This window comes from Saimiri boliviensis, chromosome 2 (assembly GCF_048565385.1).
Source record: "Saimiri boliviensis isolate mSaiBol1 chromosome 2, mSaiBol1.pri, whole genome shotgun sequence".
In the NCBI taxonomy this organism is placed as follows: Eukaryota; Metazoa; Chordata; class Mammalia; order Primates; family Cebidae; genus Saimiri; species Saimiri boliviensis.
The window spans coordinates 168,886,517-168,909,378 of NC_133450.1; positions in this window are offsets into that span (position 1 = coordinate 168,886,517).

Below are 22,862 nucleotides of genomic sequence, written 5' to 3' on the forward strand. Positions count from 1 at the left end.
GCCCAGGCTGGAGTGCTTTGGGTATTCACAATCAAGAGCTCAGTACTGATTAGCATGGGAGTTTTGACCTGCTCCATTTCCAACTTTGTCCAGTTCATTCCTCTGTTGACAACCTGGTGCTCCCCGACTCCCAGGAGGTCACCATATTGATATTGAACTTAATATGGGCACCTGATCACTCAGCATAGTGCACTATAGCCTGGAAGTCCTGGACTCAAGCAATTCTCCTGCCTTAGCCCCCTGAATAGCTGGGACTACAAGTATACACTGCACTTCGCTTGCTGGGATTTTGTTAGGAATTAAATTTATACATATGTTATAAATTTAATTATATATATTTATATATACATTTCTATATTACATATTATGTAGAATATATAAAAATATGTATTATAGAAATAAACATATCATATATAATTATATATAACATAGAATATAGAAACATATAATATATGTATATATATAAATTTAATTGAGATGTCTATCAATTTGAGGAAAATTGACATCTTTACTAGGTTGAGTTTTCTAATACTTGAACACAGTATGTCTCTGTTAATTTAGTGCTTTCATTTCTTCAATTAGCATTTTGTAGTGTTCAGCCTACAAGTCCTGTACATGTTTTGTTAGATTTACAACTAAATCTTTTATTTTTTGGAGTGATTGTAGTTTTAATTTCAGTGTTCATTGCTAGTACATAGAAATACAGTTGATTTCTGTATGTTTAGCTTGTATCTTCAGACCTTACTGAACCCACCAGTTAAGTTTAGAAGGTTTTTTTTCTTTTTCTTTTCCTTTTTCTATTTTTTGTAGATCTGTTGGGATCTTCCACATAAACAGTCATGTTATCTGTAAATACAGACAACAAATACACTCTGTGTGATTTCAATACTTTTCAGTTTTCTGAGGACTTTTCTGGCCCAGGATATGGTCTATCTTGTATATGTTACTTGGGTGCTTGAAAGATTGTATGCTCTGCTTTTATTGGATGGAATATTTGATAATTGTCAATTAGATCCTTCTAGATGATGATGTTCTTTTTTTTTTTCTTTTCCTTCTTTTTTTTTTTTTTTTTTTTTTGTGTGTGTGTATGGCGATAGGCTCTCACTATTATTACCCAAGCTGGTCTTGAATGCCTGAGCTTAAGCGATCCTTCCACCTCTGCCCCCCAAAGTGGCATAAGCCACTGCACCGGGCCAGAATTCTTTTTTTTTTTTTTTTTTTTTTTTGAGATGGGGTCTTGCTTTGTCGCTCAGGCTGGAATGCAGTGATGTGATCTCGGCTCGCTGCAACCTCTGCCTCCCGGGTTCATGCAATTCTCCTGCCTCAGCCTCCTGAGGAATGGGACTATGGGAACATGCCACCATGCCCAGCTAATTTTTGTATTTTTAGTAGAGACAGGGTTTAACTATGCTGACCAGGCTGGTCTCAATCTTCTGACCTTGTGATCTACCTGCCTCAGCATCCCAAAGTACTGGGACTACAGGCGTGAGCCACTGTGCCCGGCTGGACCCTTTTGTCATTATGTAATGTTTCTCTCTGTCTCTGGTATTTTTTTTCCTCTGAAGTCTACTTTATCTGATATTAATAAAGCCACTCCTATTTTCTTTTGATAAATATTTGAATTGTATGACTTTTCCAGCTATTCATTTTCAACTAATCCTTTTTTTTTTTTTTTTTTTTTTGAGATGGAGTTTTACTCTTTTGCCCAGGCTGGTGTGCAGTGGCACGATATCAGCTCACTGCAACCTTTGTTTTCCCTTTTCAAGCGATTCTCCTGCCTCAGCCTCTGGAGTAGCTGGGCTTACAGGCACCTGCCACCATGCCCAGCTGATTTTTGTATTTTTAGTAGAGATGGGGTTTCACAATGTTGGCCAGTTGGTCTTGAACTCCTGACCTCAGGTAATCCGCCCACCTTGATCTCCCAAAGTGCTTGGATTACAGGTGTGAGCCACTGTGCCCAGCCATCTTTTTTTATATTTGAAGTATGTTTGTTATAAACAGCAGATAGTTGGATCATATTTTTTTTTAAAGGCTGTGTCTTGCCCAGGCTGGACTTGAACTCTTGGGCTCAAGCAATTCTCTCACCTCAGCCTACTGAGCTGGGCCATATTTTTTTTTATCTGTCTATGCTGTAAATCTTTGTCTTTTAATTGATATAGTTAGATTACTTACATTTAATATGATATTGATATGTTAGGGCTAAATTCTGGCTTTTTGTTTTTTGTTTCCTGTTGGTTCCCTTTGCTTTTTGTTAATTTTCTTTTTCCTGCCTTCCTGTAGGTTATTTGAACTTTTTAGAATTTCATCTTTATTTATCTAGTATTTTTTAGTATATTTCTTTGTATAGTTTTTTAGTGGTTGCTCTAGGTATTACATCATACACATATAATATAACATAGCCTAATTCTTTTGACATCTACCAGTTTGAGTGAAGTACAGAAGACTTCTAAATCCTTTGAAGTCCATTTACCCTCCTTCATTTATAATTGTCTTAAATATTTCCCTTATATTCATCAGGAAACACATCAGATAGCCGGGTGTGGTGCTGCATGCCTATAATCCCAGCTACTGGGGAGAATGAGGCAGGAGAATTGCTTGTACCCAGGAGGTGGAGGTTTTAGTGTGCTGAGATAGCACCGCTGCACTCCAGCCTGCGTGGGAGAGTCAGAGTCCCTATCAAAAAAAAAAAAAAAAAAAAAGAAAAAGAAACACATCAGCCAGGCTTAAAATTTTTGCTTCAACCATTAAATATAATTTAGAAAACTCAATGGGAGAAGTAAAGTCTATTGCATTTACCAATATTTCTTCTTTCTTGATGTCCCAAGTTTCCTTCTATTATTTCCTTTCTGTTTCAATAATTTCCTTTGGTCATTATTTCAGAGAAGGTCTGCTGGCAATAGATTCTCTTAGTTCTTTATTTCATTTGAAAATATTTTGATAGCCCCCCTTTAATCATGAAAAACAGTTTCCGGCCGGGCGCTGGGACTCAAGCCTGTAATCCCAGCACTTTGGGAGGCCGAGGCGGGTGGATCACGAGCTCAAGAGATCGAGACCATCCTGGTCAACATGGTGAAACCCCGTATCTACTAAAAATACAAAAAAATTAGCTGGGCATGGTGGCGCATGCCTGTAATCCCAGCTACTCAGGAGGCTGAGGCAGGAGAATTGCCTGAACCCAGGAGGCGGAGGTTGCGGTGAGCCGAGATCGCGCCATTGCACTCCAGCCTGGGTAACAAGAGCAAAAACTCCATCTCAAAAAAAAAAAAAAAAAAAAAAAAACAGAAGAAGAAAGAAAAAAAAGAAAAACAGTTTCCTAAGACAAAGGATTCTGCATTGCCAGGTCTTTCATTTACTTGAAAATTGTGTACTAAATCCTTCTAACATCCATGGTTTCTGATGAGGAATGGCTGTCATTTGAACGGGTCTTTTTCCTTAATTTTTCTTTCATGGCTTTCAATACTTTTTCCCTTATCTTTAGCTTTAGAATTTTGACTATTGGCCGCTTTAAAGTATTGTCAGAGAATTCCAAAGTTTGTGTCGTCTTGGAGTTGGCATCTGTTGGTTGTCTTTCCTCAATAAGGCTGAGATATTCCCAGTTCTTCATGTGACTAGCAATTTTCAACTATATTCTAAACATTTGGGCTATTACGTTTTAAGACTCTGGATCTTATTTAAAATGTCAGCAGGCCTTGTCTGACACTGCATCGGTGAGAGGAGAAACGTGCTACTTCATTACTGCTGGGTGGAGGTGGAAACCCAGGTTCCCCGCTTGGCCATCTCCTTGGGATGGAGGGCTAAAAGGTGCTTTGTTGGCTTGTCACTGCTAAGTGGAGACAGGAATCTGGGCTCTCCATTAGGCTTCTGCTGACACCACCCTGGCTAAGGGGGAGAAGAATGCCTCATTACTACTCTCCATCAGGCTCCCACTAGCTGTGGGTTTGGGACATTACTGTTGGACAGGGATAAAAGTCAGGCTCCCAATCAAGCATTCTCTGATACACCGCAGCAGAGCAGGGAGGTAGGGCACCTTTTTACAGCCAGGTGAGGGCTTCAATCATCAAACATAATTTAGAGGGGCTGAAGGTGGTGGCTCATGCCTGTAATCCTAGTGCTTTGGGAAGTGGTGGAAGGAGGTAGTGAACAGTAATGTAATAAGCAAAACAGTTTCTGGCATACATATGTATAAATATCTACATAATTCATTTGGATAAATCTTATGTCTCCCTAACTAGTTTCAAAGTTCTGTGAGATCAGAGATCTAATCAGATTTAGTTATTTCACACTTCACACCAGGCAACTGAAAGTGTTCTAATATCACATATTTCTTTCCTTTTTTTTTTTTTTTTTTTTTTTTTGAGACGGAGTTTCGCTCTTGTCACCCAGGCCGGAGTGCAATGGCGCGATCTCGGCTCACCGCAACCTCCGCCTCCTGGGTTCAGGCAATTCTCCTGCCTCAGCCTCCTGAGTAGCTGGGATCACAGGCATGCGCCACCGTGCCAGCTAATTTTTAGTATTTTTAGTAGAGACAGGGTTTCACCATGTTGGCCAGGATGGTCTTGATCTCTTGACCTCATGATCCACCCGCCTCGGCCTCCCAAAGTGCTGGGATTACAGGCTTGAGCCACCGCGCCCGGCCTTAATATCATATATTTCAAACTGCTAGAAACAACACTAGTGTTTTAAAACTGTAACTTTAAACCAAAAATAATTATTTGAGAATGATTCTGTAAGTTTAGCTTCTTCTGACATTAATAACATTTTGTTAGTGAAGCAGAACCACTAGGAGTTTTGGGACAAGAGTTTTCTTTTTCTTTTTTTTAGTAGGAAGTAGACCTTAATTTTGGGAAGAAGTGTAGCAGTGAAGGTCCAATAGGTATGATGGAAGATTAGAGAGGTGGTAACAACTCAACCTGAGAAGCCAAGCAAATCCAGCTGCCAAACTAGCACTATAAGAAGGCTTTTGAGAAGACCTATGGAAAGCTGTACCACGGTTTAGCTACCACGTCAGTGGGTTAGCTGCCAAGTGTATGTTGGGTCTGGGATCATTGATGACCATTGTTGGTCAACAGGATCAGGAGCTGAGAAGAGCCAGATATGGATTGGAAAAGAATAAGGACAAGCTGGAAGCTGCTGGTCCTCTATGTCTGTCTCTTTCTGCGTCTAACCACAATGACTTTTGGACACTATCGTTCCTGCTTCACTTCTACCTCCCAAATCTTAGTCAAAATCATCTTTTGGCCAACTCTAATTTGGAACTCTCTGAAGAAAATTTTGGAAATGTAATCCAGCTTAATGAAGTTGACATAGAACAAACCACTGCACTAAGAAGTAAACTCTGCAAATGGAAATTGAATCCCTGATTAGTAGGGAGTTAAAACAGCCTGGAGGGTTGGGACTGTCTTAGTCTATTTTTTCTCTCTCTTTTGTCCTGGCCAGTATTTTAAGTCTTGAAGCACAGTCTGTCTTCATTGATCTCATTGTGCGAACTGGTTGTCCTCTGCCCCGGTACCTATCTCCTAGAGGGATAAGGGAGTCTTTTCTTTGAATTTAGGCTACAAGATGCTGCCAGGCAATCTTGCTATTTAATTGTTTTTTCCTTTGAGACAGGGTCTTGCTCTTTTGCCCAGGTTGGAGTGCAGTGGCACAACCACAGCTGACTGTAGCCTCTACCTCCCAGGCTCAAGCAATCCTCCTACCTCAGCCTCCCAAGTAGCTGGGACTATAGGTGTGCATCACCATGCCTGGCTATTTTTTAAAATGTTTATAGAGACGGATTTCACTATGCTTCCAACACTGGATCATTTAACTTTCATTGATCATTTTTGAATGTGTATGTTCTTGTTTCTTACATTTCTGTTGGCCTTCCTCTCCTGTTTCTCTATTCTGGGTGCAATTCTTATCTGTTGCCCAGTATAGCCAGCTTGCTCTCTCCTGCATAAGCGTGTTTGTGAACCATTACTTCTGGCTAGTAATTTATCTTTGGGTGATATAGATATCCCATTTTTATTTTTACTAACCAACATGTATTTACTATCAGATATTTAATGAGCATCTAAAATATCATCCCTAGCCAGGAGCAATGGCTCATGCCTGTAATCCCAGCACTATGGGAGGCCAAGGCAGATGGACCACCTAAGGTCAGGAGTTCGACATCAGCCTGGCCAAAATGGAGAAATCCTGTCTCTACTGAAAATACAAAAATTAGCCCAGCATGGTGGCAGGAGCCTGTAATCCCAGCTACACGGGAGGCTGAGGCAGGAGAATCACTTGAACCCGGGAGGCAGAGGTTGCAGTGAGCTGAGATCATGCCATGGAACTCTAGCCTGGGTGACAGAGCAAGACTCCATCACAAACAAAAAAACAAAATGTATCATCCCTATCCCCCACAGAAGCTCAAAGTACAAAAATATCAATAAAAAGGGAGAAAGTAAAAAATACCAACATAGAGCAACAAGTAAATAGCTCGTGGAGGTCAAGAAGGGAATTGAATTCTATCTCCCTATGGGCCCTTTATTTACCTTTTCCAATTAGGGAGCTTAAATTTTCAAATCTTCATAATATTATTCTAGTATTTATGTTACAAATTTGATGCAAAAAGTAAAATTTTTTTTGTTATATAGGATTTAAGGAAGATTTTACTTATTTTTTTAAAATACATTTTTATTTATTTATTTAAAGACAGAGTCTTGCTTTATCGCCAGGCTGGAGTGCAGTGGCACAATCTTGGCTCACTGCAACCTCTGCCTCCTGGGTTCAGGCAATTATTCTGCCTCAGCCTCCCAGGTAGCTAGGATTACGGGCACACGCCACCATGCCTAGCTAATTTTTTTTTTTTTTTTTTTTGAGACAGAGTTTCGCTCTTGTTAACCCAGGCTGGAGTGCAATGGCACGATCTCGGCTCACCGCAACCTCCGCCTCCTGGGTTCAGGCAATTCTCCTGCCTCAGCCTCCTGAGTAGCTGGGATTACAGGCACACGCCACCATGCCCAGCTAATTTTTTGTATTTTTAGTAGAGACGGGGTTTCACCATGTTGACCAGGCTGGTCTCGATCTCTTGACCTCGTGATCCACCCGCCTCGGCCTCCCAAAGTGCTGGGGTTACAGGCTTGAGCCACCGCGCCCGGCCTAATTTTTGTATTTTTAGTAGAGATGGGGTTTCACCATTTTGGTCAGGCTGGTCTCAAACTACTGACCTTGCAATCCACCTGCCTCGGCCTCCCAAAGTGCTGGGATTTTAGATGTGAGCCACCACGCCCAGGCATTTATTTATTTTTTTGAGACAGAGTATCACTGTCACCTGGGCTGGAGTGTAGTGGCATGATCTCAGCTCACTGCAACCTTTGCCCGTTGGATTCAAACAATTTTCCTGCCTCAGCCTCCTGAGAAGCTGAGATTACAGGCACATGCCACTAAGTCCAGCTATTTTTTTGTATTTTTAGTAGAGACAGGGTTTCGCCATGTTGGCCAGGCTGGTCTCGAACTCCTGACTTTGTGACTTGCCCACCTCAGCTTCCCAAAGTGCTGGGATTACAGGCATGAGCCACCGTGCTGGATTTAAGGAATATTTTATAAACAGTATTGAAAAAGCTATATAAATATGTTTGTAAAGGAAGATATAAATAATAATTTAAACCACATAAAGCCAGAACAAACACCATGAAAATGTAAATCTAGAACTAAGAAAACTAGGCTGTGATTTTATTTCCACAGACTATTTGGAAATTCTTTTTCTCTTTGTAGTGTTTCAGTGACATGGACTTCTGGGATTTAGGATTATTTAGTGTTGCATGCATTCACGGAAGCGTACTTGTCTCATAAAATTTGAAATTTAACAGCATAAATAAGCAGTACACTGATGATGGCTTTAGAGCATTTTCTCCATGGTCAACATCATTATTGATGAATACCAGAACAGGTTTTTGAGGACTATTTAGAATGATAGAATTTATTTTTTTTAGTGCAGTTATACATTTCCCCTTTGTATGAGACTAAATGCCATAAACTATTTAGATTATAGGTATAATTTCACTGCATTGTGCATGGATAGGAGGGGGAAATATGCTCATTCATGCTCATTATGAAGTTGAAGTGTGAATTTATACATACATACAATACAATCATCCAAACAGCTGCAGGGCTGAGGAAATGGCCGTAAATATTCTGCAGCAGCAGAGCTGGGAAGCTGTCACATGCTTTCATTTTTTTTTGCTGAAAATTTAGATAAGCGGAAAAATAGGATGTCGAATTAGTTCTGAAAATACAATTCAGACTGTACAGAATTCCTATCTTCTAATTCAATCTGATTTCATTATTTCAGCTTAGAGTGGTTGAGACCCTCAGATTCAATTTAGCATGTTTTTACCCATTCTTACTTCTTGCCTACTGGTTAGGGTGGATGAAGAAAGAGGAAAAGAGGTATGTTGAATGTTTACCTTTGTCTTCTGTCCTAATTTGTTATCAATATGGCACCATAAAATTTTTAAAGATTTTTGGGCCATGTGCAGTCGTTCACACCTGTCTTCCAAGCACTTTGCGAGGCCAAGGCAGGTGGATCATTTGAGGCCAGGAGTTCAAGACCAGCCTGGCCAACATGGTGAAACCCCGTCTCTACTAAAAATACAAAAATTAGCTGGTGTGGTGGTGCATGCCTGTAGTCCTAGCTACTTGGGAAGCTGAGGCAGAATTGCTTCAACCCAGGAGGTGGAGGTTGCAGTGAGCTGAGATCATGCTACTGCACTTTAGCTTGGTGACAGAGTGAGACCTCGTCTTAAAAAAAAATTCGCTTTCAAAGATTTTTTTTTTTTTTTTTTTAAATTTCAGGAGGCTTACAAATGCCAAGATAGCCACATTAAAAATTTTTTTCTGCCGGGCGCGGTGGCTCAAGCCTGTAATCCCAGCACTTTGGGAGGCCGAGGCGGGTGGATCACGAGGTCAAGAGATCGAGACAATCCTGGTCAACATGGTGAAAACCCGTCTTTACTAAAAATACAAAAAATTAGCTGGGCATGGTGGCGTGTGCCTGTAATCCCAGCTACTCAGGAGGCTGAGGCAGGAGAATTGCCTGAACCCAGGAGGCGGAGGTTGCGGTGAGCCGAGATCGCGCCATTGCACTCCAGCCTGGGCAACAAGAGCGAAACTCCGTCTCAAAAAAAAAAAAAAAAAAAAAAAATTTTTTTTCTTTCTTTTTCTTTTTGAGGTGGAGTCTTGCTCTGTCGCCCAGGCTGGAGTACAGTGGTGTGATCTCAGCTCACTATAACATCTGCCTCCTGGGTTCAAGTGATTCTCATGCCTCAGTCTCCTGAATAGCTGGGATTGCAGGCACTCACCACCATGTCCAGCTAATTTTTGTATTTTTAGTAGAGATGGGGTTTTGCCATGTTGGCCAGGCTGGTCTCAAACTCCTGACCTTGTGATCTGCCTGCTTTGGCCGCCCAAAGTGCTGGGATTACAGGTATGAGCCACTGTGCCCAGCCAAAAGCATTTTCTTATTATGATAATGTCGAGAAATGTTAAGTTTATGAATATTGATGAATGCTGAGTGTATGATAGAATATATTGTTTGCTAGGAAGAACAATGGCAAGGAAAATCTAGCCGCCCCCACCAAGTAGAAAACTACCTGGGGCATTCCAAAGTGGCAGGACAAGATATAAATACCACACACCTGTTAAAACAATTCTTTTTTTTTTTTTTTTTTTTTTTTGAGATAGAGTTTCACTCTTGTTACCCAGGCTGGAGTGCAAGGGCGTGATCTTGGCTCACCGCAACCTCCGCTTCCTGGGTTCAGGCAATTCTCCTGCCTCAGCATCCTAAGTAGCTGGGATTACAGGCACGCACCACCACGCTCAGCTAATGTTTTGTATTTTTAATAGATACAGGGTTTACACCATGTTGACCACGATGGTCTCTATCTCTTGACCTCGTGATCCACCCGCCTCGGCCTCCCAAAGTGCTGGGATTACAGGCTTGAGCCACTGCACCTGGCCAAAACAATTCTTTTTTTTTTTTTTTTTTTGAGACGGAGTTTCACTCTTGTTACCCAGGCTGGAGTGCAATGGCGCGATCTCGGCTCACCGCAACCTCCGCCTCCTGGGCTCAGGCAATTCTCCTGCCTCAGCCTCCTGAGTAGCTGGGATTACAGGCACGTACCACCATGCCCAGCTAATTTTTTTTGTATTTTTAGTAGAGACGGGGTTTCACCATGTTGACCAGGTTGGTCTCGATCTCTCCACCTTGTGATCCACCCGCCTCGGCCTCCCAAAGTGCTGGGATTACAGGCTTGAGCCACCGCGCCCGGCTTAACAATTCTTTAAGATATCTGACCCTGCCCCCATGGCTCCCTGATGGAGAATACTTTTTAGGTTGTTTGTGATCAGTGGTAAGTGGGTACCAGCTGACTACTTGGCATGTTTTGTATTATGAGAAAATACTGAACACCTGTTTGTTAATAATGATCACCTGTTCAGAGAGAATAAATGCATGGGTCAGCGTCTAGTTGGGACCTTCAGCCTGGAATGCTGTTAGCCCTGAGGCTCTCAGTTTGGAAGGCTACTGCCTTCCCCGCCCCCACCCCAACAGACCTACTTTGCTGTTCTATCTGCGTGTCTGCCTCTCAGTTCCTTCAGCATGGCCTGGGTGAGGGTCTCTACGGCTGAGCTGACTCTTGGTATGGTAAAATATACATAACAAAATTTACCATTTTATTCATTTTTCAGTTTACAGTTCCATGGCATTCATTACGTTCACATTGTTGTGCAACTATCGTCACTCTGTATCTCCAAAACTTTTAAATCATCCTAAAAACAACACTTCTTGTTCTAACTTACTAGTAGGAGAGTAGGGTCATTGGAATAGAGAGGAAATTAGAAAAACAAATAGCAGATCCCATGTGTTGTTCGGTTTCCTGATGAAAAGACACAGTGAGCAGGAAATTCTTGACCTTGATCAGCAGCCTACCACCAAGGCCTATAAAGAGATATGTTTAAAGAACAGCTCAGAGAACGTATACTGTTCCTTGCTTTGGCATGATGGCTTTGATAACCATGTCTAATCCTTGAATCTGTTGTGCTGAGTTGAGCCTCATGTGATCTTGTGGTATTTTTAAAAATCTGGCCAGGCATGGTGGCTCACTCCTGTAATCCCAGCACTTTCTGATGTGGGCAGATCACGAGGTCAGGAGATCAAGACCATCCTGGCTAAAACAGTGAAACCCCCGTCTCTACTAAAAATATAAAAAATTAGCCGGGCATGGTGGCACATGCCTGTAGTCCCAGCTACTCAGGAGGCTGAGAATCACTTGAACCCGGGAGGAGGAGGTTGCCGTGAGCTGAGATCATGCCACTGCACTCTAGCCTGGTGACAGAGCAACTCCATCTGAAAAAAAAAAAATTCCTGTAGCCCCAAACCTACCCTACACTACCGATAGCCCACACCTGGTCATTCCTAAGGGCAATAATCAGAAAGGTAAAACCAAGAAAAAGGAAACATATGTGTTGAAGGCATAGGGCAGCTCTTCTAAGATCTGTATACTCCCTGTCTTCTTCATCTTGAGCTCCTCTCTGAAATCTTCCTGGTCTTTGACACAGGGCAGTACACGTTCTCCTCTTTAAGAAGTCAATACTATATCTAATTCCTGTCTATTTGGAAACATTGTCCCATTTTATAAAATTCCTAGGTAAGGCCCTGGCCTTAGACAGGGAACTCCTTTACTATCTTCTGGACCATAGCATGTAGGATTACTCTTACTTTTCAGGCACCTTAGAAAGCATAACATGGAAAGCCTTTGTGTAGAAGAAAGCAGTCCAAAATTTCCCTTCAGTTTTTAGCTTTTTAACTCTGATCAAGGCCCAGATTTCCTCCTTGTTGAATTAAATTATTTAAAGATGTTTGGGAGATGGGGAATGGAAATTTGTGCATGAAAATGTACCTTAGGTGATATCAGGGCCTATCCAGAAAGCAGGCATCAGTTGACCAAGGTAACATATCTGTGTCCAATATGCTAGTACAGTTAGTTTTTGTCTCATGAATTTAACACTAGGTGCAAGGGAGCAACCTCATTTTTGGTGATAATACCCTATGAAGTTGTTGTCAGATGGTAAGGTAATGTTTTGCAATGTTATACAAGTGTCGTTTGGTGTCAAAAAGTGATATTTGTGATAAAGCTTTCACCAGGTAGGTCTAAAGCAAAAAAGGGCTCTGTACAGTGGCTCTTGCCTGTAATCCCAGCACTTTGGGAGGCCAAGGCAGGAGGATCATGCCCACTGCACTCCAGCCTGGGTGACAACGTGAGACCTTGTTTCAAAAACAAGCAAACACAAAAAGGCTTAGGGTTAAGCCCACTAGTGTGCCTTTCTTGTGACAAGATCAGCAAAAGTGAAACAATCTTTGAATATACCTCATCTATTTAAAAATCCTTTCCAAGACTGAGTTCTTTTGGTTACAAAAGCTAGTTCCTGCAAGAGTTTTCTACAATGAGTTTGTTAAACTGCAAAATCTGTAGGCACAGTTCTCCACAAGACTGCCCTTACTTTAGGTAACAGCCACAAGTTTGGGGGTTCCGGGGCAACGCTCACTTCTGACCAGTTGGCTATAAATTCAGGGGTTCTCACAGCCACCCTCAGGTTTGATAATTCACTAAAAAGATTCACGGCATTCACTAAAAGTTCTATATGTATTATCATTTTATTACAGCAAAAAGATACAAATCATAATCATCCAAAAGAAGAGATATATCAGGTGACATCTGGGAGGGATCCTAATGCAGAGCTCCCATTGTCTTCAGGGATATGTTACCTGCCCAGTGTCAAAGTGTGAAAATAATCAAGGCGTGTTGCCAGCCAGGGAAACTCATCCAAGTTTCAGTGGCCAGAGTTTTTGTTGAGGTTTCATGACACAGGCATGATTGATTGAATCATTGTGCATGTGGTTGAACTGAATCTCTATCACCTCTCTTCCCAAAGGTCAAGCTGACATTACATGGCTCAAAGCCCCAACCCTCTAATCACATGGTGGTCTTTCTGGCAGCGCAAGCCCACATCTGAAGCTTTTCACTAATAGAAATTTTCAGGTGTGATTTAGGGATTTACAATGAATAACAAAGATACTCCTATCACTTGGACAACTCTAAGGTTTTAGAAATTAATCTCCCAGGGCCAGGCACAGTGGCTCATGCCTGCAACCCCAACATTGTGGGAGGCTGAGGTAGGCAGATTGTTTGAGTCCAGGTATTTGAGACCAGTCCAAGCAACATGGCAAAATGTTATCTCCACAAAAAATACAAACATAAGCTGGGTTTGGTGGTGTGTGCTGGTAGTCCCAGCTACTTCGGAGGCCAAGGTGGGAGGATCACTTGAGCACGGGAGGCAAAGGTTGTAGTGAGCTGAGATTGTACCACTGCACTCCAGCCTGGGCCCTGTCTCAAAAAAGTGAGACCCTGTCTCAAAAAAACAAAAACAAACAACAAAATAAAATAAAGGAGGGCCAGGCGAGGTGGCTCATGCCTGTAATCCTAGCACTAGCACTTTGGGAGGCTGAGGCAGGGGGATCACTTGACCTCAGGAGTTCGAGACGAGCCTGGCCAACATGGTGAAAACCCATCTCTACTAAAAATACAAAAATTAGCCAGGTGCTGTGATGTGTGCCTGTAATCCTAGCTACTTAGGAGGCTGAGGCAGGAGAATCGCTTGAACCCAGGAAGTGGAGGCTGCAGTAAGCCGAGATTGTGCCACTGCACTCCAGCCTGGTGAGACTGTTTCAAAAAAAAAAAGAAAATTATCTCCTAGGAGCTGGGGACAAAGATCTGCAAAACTGCCAAATTATTCATTATATAGTACCTGAGTATTGTTTCCATGGAGGGGAATATGATGGGGGATTTTATGTTTCTGGCTGTCTGATCTGTTGTGTTACTCTAAAAAAAGTCACTTAGTGGGTGACTCCAATTACAGTAATCAGGAAAGTACTGATTTTTTTTTTTTTTTTGTCAGAGCAAAAGAACTTAACTACTGATTTATTACACAGAGTATAAAAGGAAAGTGAAGGCACCTACCTGGAAAGAGAATATAAACCCAATAGTTTGATTTTGTTTTAGCCAAATTATGAAAAATTATAGCCAAGCAGCCAGGTGCGGTGGCTCAGGCCTGTAATCCCAGCACTTTGGGAGGCTGAGGCAGGTGGATCATGAGGTCGAGAGATCGAGACCATCCTGGTCAACATGGTGAAACCCCATCTCTACTAAAAATACAAAACATTAGCTGGGCATGGTGGCGCGTGCCTGCAATCCCAGCTACTCAGGAGGTTGAGGCGGGAGAATTGCCTGAACCCAGGAGGCAGAGGTTGCGGTGAGCCAAGATCGCACCATTGCACTCCAGCCTGGGTAACAAGAGCAAAACTCCATGTCAAAAAAAAAAAAAAAAAATTATAGCCAAGCATTAGACTTTTACCAAGGAATGATTAGGGAGACAAAACACATTATTAAGGATAAGGACCTTACAGGTATTAAAGTTAACAATCCAAAACTTCAAAGCAACTAGAAAGAAAGAAAATAGCTTGAAAAATAATGAACAAAAGCCTGTTGATGTAAGCATGACAATCTGTGACTTCAGTCATCTAGGTCTTGTTTCATGAGTCTCTGATGGAAGCTTCAACTTCGTGCAGTCATCTTGATGTAAGAGTCTTGGGTGGACACCCTCTCCTCATGATCTTGTGGTTTCTGACCCGTAGGGCTTTCTTGTAACTTAAGGATGAGTAAGTTTCTTTACTTGAAAGAAATGGTTCTAAGCATCAGCACCCCAGAGTTTTGGTGTAGTGTTAGATATTTACAGTAACTTATATGGGTCCTTTTCCTCAAGGCTCAAGAGATATTTTCCTCTGAGTTCTCTTCCCCGAGATGAAAAATATCAGAACATTATTAAAATAGAAGACAGTGGAATGATTTCTTGAGGGGTAACAGAAAATTAATATAGAAGCATATAGTCAATCATTATCCTGGGAATAGGAGCACTCCAAGGAGACTCCAGGACTTTTAAATTTGTGCCACAAGGTTATTACAGTGGCCCTTGATTGACAAAAACATTGGAACTTAATAACCTGATGCAAAAATTTTTTGAAGGCAATTATCGTACCAGTCTTTGCACATGAAAAAAGTATATTTCTAAGATATATCACTCAGGGACCAGACAGGAAGCAGAAACCAGATCGGTTTTTTGAACAGGGAAAGTTTAGTATAAAGAATTATTAACTAGCAGGAGATGAGTGAATTAAAAATGGAGTAAACAGGCCGGGCGCGGTGGCTCAAGCCTGTAATCCCAGCACTTTGGGAGGCCGAGGCGGGTGGATCACGAGGTCAAGAGATCGAGACCATCCTGGTCAACATAGTGAAACCCCGTCTCCACTACAAATACAAAAAATTAGCTGGGCATGGTGGCGCATGCCTGTAATCCCAGCTACTCAGGAGGCTGAGGCAGGAGAATTGCCTGAACCCAGGAGGCGGAGGTTGCGGTGAGCCGAGATCGCGCCATTGCACTCCAGCCTGGGTAACAAGAGCGAAACTCCGTCTCAAAAAAAAAAAAAAAAAAAAAAAAAAAAAGGAGTAAACAAGGACTCTGAAGAATCCAGAAGTAGCAGGTGCAGAAAGCTCATCCCTCTAGGCTGAGCTCCTCTCAGCAACCACCACCCCAGAGCTGAGATCTAGACCTCTTCAAAGAAGACATGGTTTTGTTTTGTTTTGGTTTTGTTTTTGAGACAGTTTCCCTCTTGTCATCCAGGGTGGAGTGCAGTGGCACAATCTGGACTCACTGCCGCCTCTGCCTCCCGGGTTCAAGCGATTCTCCTGCCTCAGCCTCCTGAATAGCTGGGATTACAGGCACACACCACCACACCCGGATAATTTTTGTATTTTTAGTAGAGAATGGGTTTCACCATGTTAGCCAGGCTTGTCTTGAACTCCTGACCTCAGATGATCCACCAGCCTAGGCCTCCCAGAGTGTTGGGATTACAGGCGTGAGCCACTGAGCCCGGCCAGAAGTCATATTTACTACAAACACAGCCACACAGTCTGGCAATGGCGAAGACACTTGCTAGAGGGGCCTGTAAAAGTGATTCCATTGCCGGAGGGGATAGGCAGGCAGGACAAGTCTGCAGAAAGGGTTGGCTGTTGCTGGAGGATATAGGTGGCTGGACCTGGACTAAAGTCCCCTTGACAAGAGGAACTATATAGACTGAGGGCACACCTAAAGCTCCTTTGTTAGGCTGTGTATTGAAGACTAAAAATAGAACGCTGGAGCCCAACTGAAAAGTCTTTCCGCAGCTGTGGCCATACAGTGTCATTCTAGCTCCCTCTGCCGATGAACCATAACATTTTATCTGTGGGCAAAAAAAATGATGATAGGGTTCAGCACTGATCATGAATCAGGGCAAAATAGTGTAGATTTGCAATGGAGCGATGACATTAAATTGGTAACTGGCACACAAGCAGTCACAACCATTAAATATTATTAATAATTTCATTTTTATTCCAAATTTTATAGGATTCTCACACTTTTTTTTTTTCTTTGAGATGGAGTCTTGCTCTGTCAACTAGGCTGGAGTGCAATCTGTGATCTCGGCTCACTGCAAACTCTGCCTCCCAGGTTCAAGCGATTCTCCTGCCTCAGCCTTCTGAGTAGCTAGAATTACAGGCTCATGCCATCATGCCCAGCTGATTTTGTATTTTTAGTAAAGACGGGGTTTCACCATGTTGGCCAGACTGGTCTCAAACTCCTGACCTTAGGTAATCCACTTGCCTTGGCCTCCCAAAATGCTGGGATCACAGGCATAATCCACCACACCCAGCCACAGGAAACTAAAGTTCAGAGAATGTCACACATGCCTAATTATGTCTACTATCTTTCTCTTAATTGAAAAAAATCACTTTTTGACTGAACTGGTGGCTATTTCAGTAAATTCAAAGAAAGTTTTGATTTATAAGAGAACTGTAAGAGAACTTTATAGACTGGGCACGGTGTCTAACTAAGCCTGTAATCCCAGCACTTTGGGAGGCCAAGGTGACTGGATCACTTGAGCTCACGAGTTTGAAACCAGCCTGGGCAACATAGTGAAACTCCATCTCTACTAAAAATACAAAAATTAGCAGATGTGGTGGTGCATGCCTGTAATTCCAGCTACTTGGGAGGCTGAGACAGGAGGACAGCTTGAACCCAGAAGGTGGAGTTTGCAGTGAGCTGAGATTGCGCCACTGCACTGCAGCCTGGGCAACAAGAGTGAAACTCCGTCTCAGGCCGGGCGCGGTGGCTCAAGCCTGTAATCCCAGCACTTTGGGAGGCCGAGGCGGATGGATCACGAGGTTGAGAGATCGAGACCATCGTGGTGAACATGGTGAAAGCCCGTCTCTACTAAAAATACAAAACATTAGCTGGGCATGGTGGCACGTGCCTGTAATCCCAGCTACTCAGGAGGCTGAGGCAGGAGAATTGCTTGAACCCAGGAGGTGGAGGTTGCGGTGAGCCGAGATCATGCCATTGCACTCCAGCCTGGGTAACAAGAGCGAAGCTCCGTCTCAAAAAAAACAAAAAACGAAAAACAAAAAACAACTCCGTCTCAAAAAAAAAAAAAAAAAATTAAGGACAGATAATTTAGCAGTTAAAAATTGTACTACAGCCGGGCGCAGTGGCTCATACTTGAAATGTCAGCACTTTGGGAGGCCAAGGTAGGTGACTGCTTGAGCTCAGGAGTTTGAGACCAGCCTCAGCGATACGGTGAAACCCTGTCTCTACTTGAAAAATGCAAAAATTAGCTGGGCTTGGGGGTCTGTGCCTGTAGTCCCAGATACTCAGGAGGCTGAGGTGGGAGGATAGCTTAGGCCATGGAGGTCGAGGCTGTGGTGAGCTGAGATTGTGCTGCTGCGCTACTGCCTGGGTAACAGAGCGAGACCCTGTCTCAAAAACAAAAACAAAAACAAAAACAAAACAAACAAACAAACAAAAAAAACCAACCAACCAACCGAACAAACAAAAAGTTACTAAAAGTACTACAAAGGTACAGCAGTTAAAATAATGTGGTATTGGAACATAGATAGATCCATTGAACAGAACAGAAAAGAAAATCCAGAAACACACACACACATATATGACTATTAAACTTTCATTCCACTTTAAAGGTCAATCTTCTCAAGTATATGTGTTTTTTGGTTGGTTTCAAAGAGGATCTGGCTTCATCGCCCAGGCTAGAATGCAGTGGCACAATCATTGCTCACTGCAACCTCCGCCTCCAGGGCTCAAGCAGTCCTCCTGCTTCAGCCTCCTGAGTAGCTGGGACTACAGGTGTGCACCATCACGCCCAGCTAATTTTTGTATTTTTAGTAGAGATGAGGGCTTTGGCCATGCTGGTCTTGAACTCCTGGGCTCAAGTGATCTGCCCTTCTTGGCCTCCTAGAGTGCAAGAATTTCATGTGTGAGCCACCGTGCAGAGCCCAAGTAGGTGTTTTAAAAGGAGAGGAATTTCTCTCATAGCTGCTTCCAAGTTGACCACCACTTCTCTGTCAGTGGTCCCTCAATCCTTCTGCATTTCTTTGGTTGCGCTGGTTACCATCTAAAACTCACTAACTGCTATGTCCTCTTATATCAATGTCGACAACTCCACAAGAGCTTCTATAGACTAAAAGAAGGTAACATGAGGCAGGCTTAGCTTGCTTCATAAATTGGCCCTCGCTTCCATCTAGGGCTCCAGCTATAAAGCTGTTAGTTGCTCTAAAGAGGAGTTTATAGCATGTGAAGCTATAGACCAGATGTGACTTTTCGCAAGGTTGGAAGCAAAGGGTCTCAAGAAGTTATACACTGCCCAGGGCTCCACTATAGACTCACTTGGTTCTTAACTTTTCTCTTCAGTCCTTAGGTCTCCCCTCCTTTCTGTAACAATGCTTCCTTTTTGGGGGAGGAAATCCCACATTCTAACCACCAGGGCTGGTCTCATTATAGGGGACGTTCTCCTCTCCAGGAGTATGGTTCTCTAAATTTGGGTCATTTCTTTAAGAACAATAGCTCAGAGCAGCAACAAGGAAGTCTAAGATGAGCTTTGGGAGCTGAAGGCCTATTGCAGTCCCATGTGGGCCAATAGCAAATTTGGACCTTTTTCAGATCTTCCCACCAGAGATAACTGCACCTTTTAATTTTGTTTGGAAGTCTATTGAGTAAGTAACTATTGGATTAGAAATACATACATTTATATCACTTGAGGATAAATACTGGAAAATGTTAGTCTAAACTTATAAGTAGGAAGAGAAACACTTTCCTATTGCCTATAATTTGCAAGAACACCACTAATTATATTGGAGTAATTACATTGTTACACACACTGATTTTAATGTCTTTCTTTCACCATTGCCCTCACTCCTACTCCTTAATTTTTGCTTTCAAATTGTGCTCTGTTTAGACCTGCAAGGAGTAATGATAAATAGGCTCATTTCTTAACAATAGGCTTATTTAGAGGATGCTATCTTACCTAGAGAATCTTGGCTAGAGCATTTCAATTATTCATTGTAAGGTTGTAAGTTAACGTCTTAGGCTTAGCACAATTATTTTCTCTCATTTGCGATGGCAGTGGTGGTATAGAGGTGATTTCATGCTTCCAGTTACATAAAAGTGTCATTGCTAAATGTTACTAAACTTCATTAATAATCAGATAAATGTAAACTAAAAGGACAATAGAATAACGATATATAATTTTTTGCCTATCAGATTGGAATTTGATAGGCAAAAAGTGATATATCGATATTCTATTGTCCTTTTAGTTTACATTTATCTGATTAAATATCTAGTGCAGAAGGAAGTAGACACTTTCACCCAATGTTATTATTTGTTTAAGTTGATACAATCTTCCTGGAAGGTAACTTGGTGGTATGTTTAAGTAATTAAAATATGTTGTCAAATAATAACTCCTCAAAAGCTCATTGATTAGAAACTGTTGATTAAGCAAAGTTAAGTGTATTCTATTTTACTGCAGTAAGAAAGTATACCACTTTGACTGAGCCTTAACAGTGCCTCAAAATAGAAAATTAGAACCAATTATTTGTAAGGTTTTAGAGCTTGGGCTAAATGCTTTCAGAGAATGTTAGGAATATGATTGGGATTGGGCACAGTATATTATACAGTAGTTTGATATTGGTGGACACAGCAAGGGAATTGTTTTAAAGCGGTTTTTTTTTTTTTTTTGAGACAGGGTGTCACTCTGGCACTTACACTGTAGTTCAGTGGGTCGATCATGGCTCACTGTAGCCTCAACCTGGGTTCCAGTGATCCCCCAACTCACCCTCCCAAATAGCTGGGACTACAGGCATGTGCTACCATGCCGGGTTAATTTTTGTATTATTTGTAGAGATGGGATTTCTCTATATTGCCCAGGCTAGTCTTGAACTTCTAGCCTCAAGTGATCCCCCCTGCTCAGCTTCCTAAAGTGATGGAATTACAGGCATGAGCCACCATGCCTGCTCTTTACTATCACTTTAAAAGACAAATACATGAAATATACATAGACAGTGTTTTATTTTTTAAATAAAAGGAATAAGTTAATAAACATCTGAATGACTGGATAAATTATGGGCATTTATAAAATAGATCATAATGCCGCCATAAAAAGGAATATTTTTTTCTTATTGACATAGAAATGTCTACGCTTACTAAGTAAAGAAAAAGTATAGAATTACAATGCATATGTTACCATCTGTTTGGCTTCAGGCAGTGATGTGCTAGAGCTGGTTCACACGGGCTTGAGAGAGCACAGGGCCCTTGAGAGCCACATGTGCTCATTTCTTCACAACTGCAGTCAGGCTTCATGCTGGTTGTTTAAAAATTGGTCATAGTGAGAGTATTTAAAATATTTTCATCAAGGAAGTCAGCAAAGACTACAAATCAGGGGAAATTTTTTCCTCCCCCAGAGCTGGTTTACTAGCATGCTGCTGGCTTCAAGTAACAGAAAACACAGCGAGCACAGGCTTAAACTCTAGGGCCATTGCTTACCGCACGGAGATCAGAGGTGGTAGGTAGTTCAGGAAAGGGTTAGCAACTAAATGTGTCATCGAGGATCAAGACTCTTTTTATTCTTATCTCAGTAAATGTGCCCTTACATTTCATTGTTCAGAACTGTTCACATAGCCAACCCTGGCTACAAGGGAGCCTGGGAGAGTCAGTAGCTGATAGCAGGAAACAGGGTAGTCACGAGTCAAACGTGCGTCTTCTGGAGTTGTACCTATTACTGCTACAAACAAGTCAGGGTTTATCAGCAAGGGTGGGGTAGGGAATGGATAAACAACTAACAGTGTCTGCTACTAATGTGTATGTGTGTACATGTGAATAAATACAATGATAGATAAATAAATGCTCATTATTTAAAACAAATAGCTGGGTACGGTGGCTCATGCCTGTAGTCCCAGTTACTTGGGAGACTGAGATGGAAGAATCACTTGAGGCCAGGCATTTGAGGCCAGCTTAGGTAACAGTAAGACCACCCCCCATCTGTAAAAAACAGAAGTATGGTTTTTTTTTGTTTTTGTTTTGAGACAGAGTCTTGCTCTTGTCACCCAGGCTGGAGTGTTGTGGTGTGATCTTGACTCACTGCAACTTCTGCCTCCCAGGTTCAAGCCATTCTTTGCCTCAGCTTTTGGAGCAGCTGGGATTACAGGTGTGCACTACCATACTCAGCTAATTTTTGTATTTTTAGTAGAGACAGGGTTTCTTCATGTTGGCCAGGCTGGTCTTGAACTCCTGGCCTCAAGTGATCCACCCATCTTGGCTTCCCAAAGTGCTGGGATTATAAGTGTGAGACATCTGTGTATGGCCAAAAATTACGTATTTATTTATACATCAAAATGTCTATAAAGAGGCCATGTGAGGTGGCTCATGCCTGTAATCCCAACACTTTGGTAGGCAGAGGTGGGCAGATCACGAGGTCAAGAGATGGAGACCATTCTGGCCAACATTGTGAAACCCCGTCTGTACTAAAAATACAAAAGTTAGCTGGGCGTGATGGTGTGCACCCGTGGTCCCAGCTACTTGGAAGGCTGAGGCAGGAGAATCACTTGCACCTGGGAGGCGGAGGTTGCAGTGAGCCGAGATCGTGCCACTTTCCTCCTGCCTGGCAACAGAGTGAGACTCTGTCTCAAAAAAAAAAAAGTCTATAAAGAAATATAATATATAATACATTCTTAAATGTTTTTAGATCTGGGGTAAAGAGGTTGGACTTTGAGAACACTTTATGTATTTATATATATATGTATTTTATTTATTTTTTAGAAGACTTTAAGAGCAGTTTTGGGCTCACAGCAGAATTAAACAGAAAGCAGTGAGATTTCCTGTATATGCCCTTCCCCACCACATGCATAGCTTCCCCCCTTTTCAGCATCTTCTGCCAGAGTGGTACATTCGTTGCAATACATGAACCATCATAATCATAATCACCCAAAGTCTGTAGTTTATATTAGGGTTCCCTCTTGGTGTTGTATAGTCATGGGCGTAGACAAATTATAATCTACCATTATAGTAGCATATGGAGTAGTTTCACTGGCATAAAAATTGTTTTTGCTCTGCCTATTCATTCCTTTCCCTACCAACCCTTGGCAACCACTGATGTTCTTACTGTCTTCCTTGTTTAATTTTCCAGAATGTCGTATAGGTATACCGTGGAGACTTTGCAGGTTGAGCTCCAAACATTGCAATACAGTAAGTCACACAAATATTTGGATTTCCCAATGCATATAAAAGTTATGTTTACACTATTCTGTAGTCTATTAAGTATGCAATAAGGCTCTGGGCAGTGGCTCATGCCTGTAATCCCAGCACTTTGGGAAGCTAAGGCAGGAGGATCACTTGAGCCTAGGAGT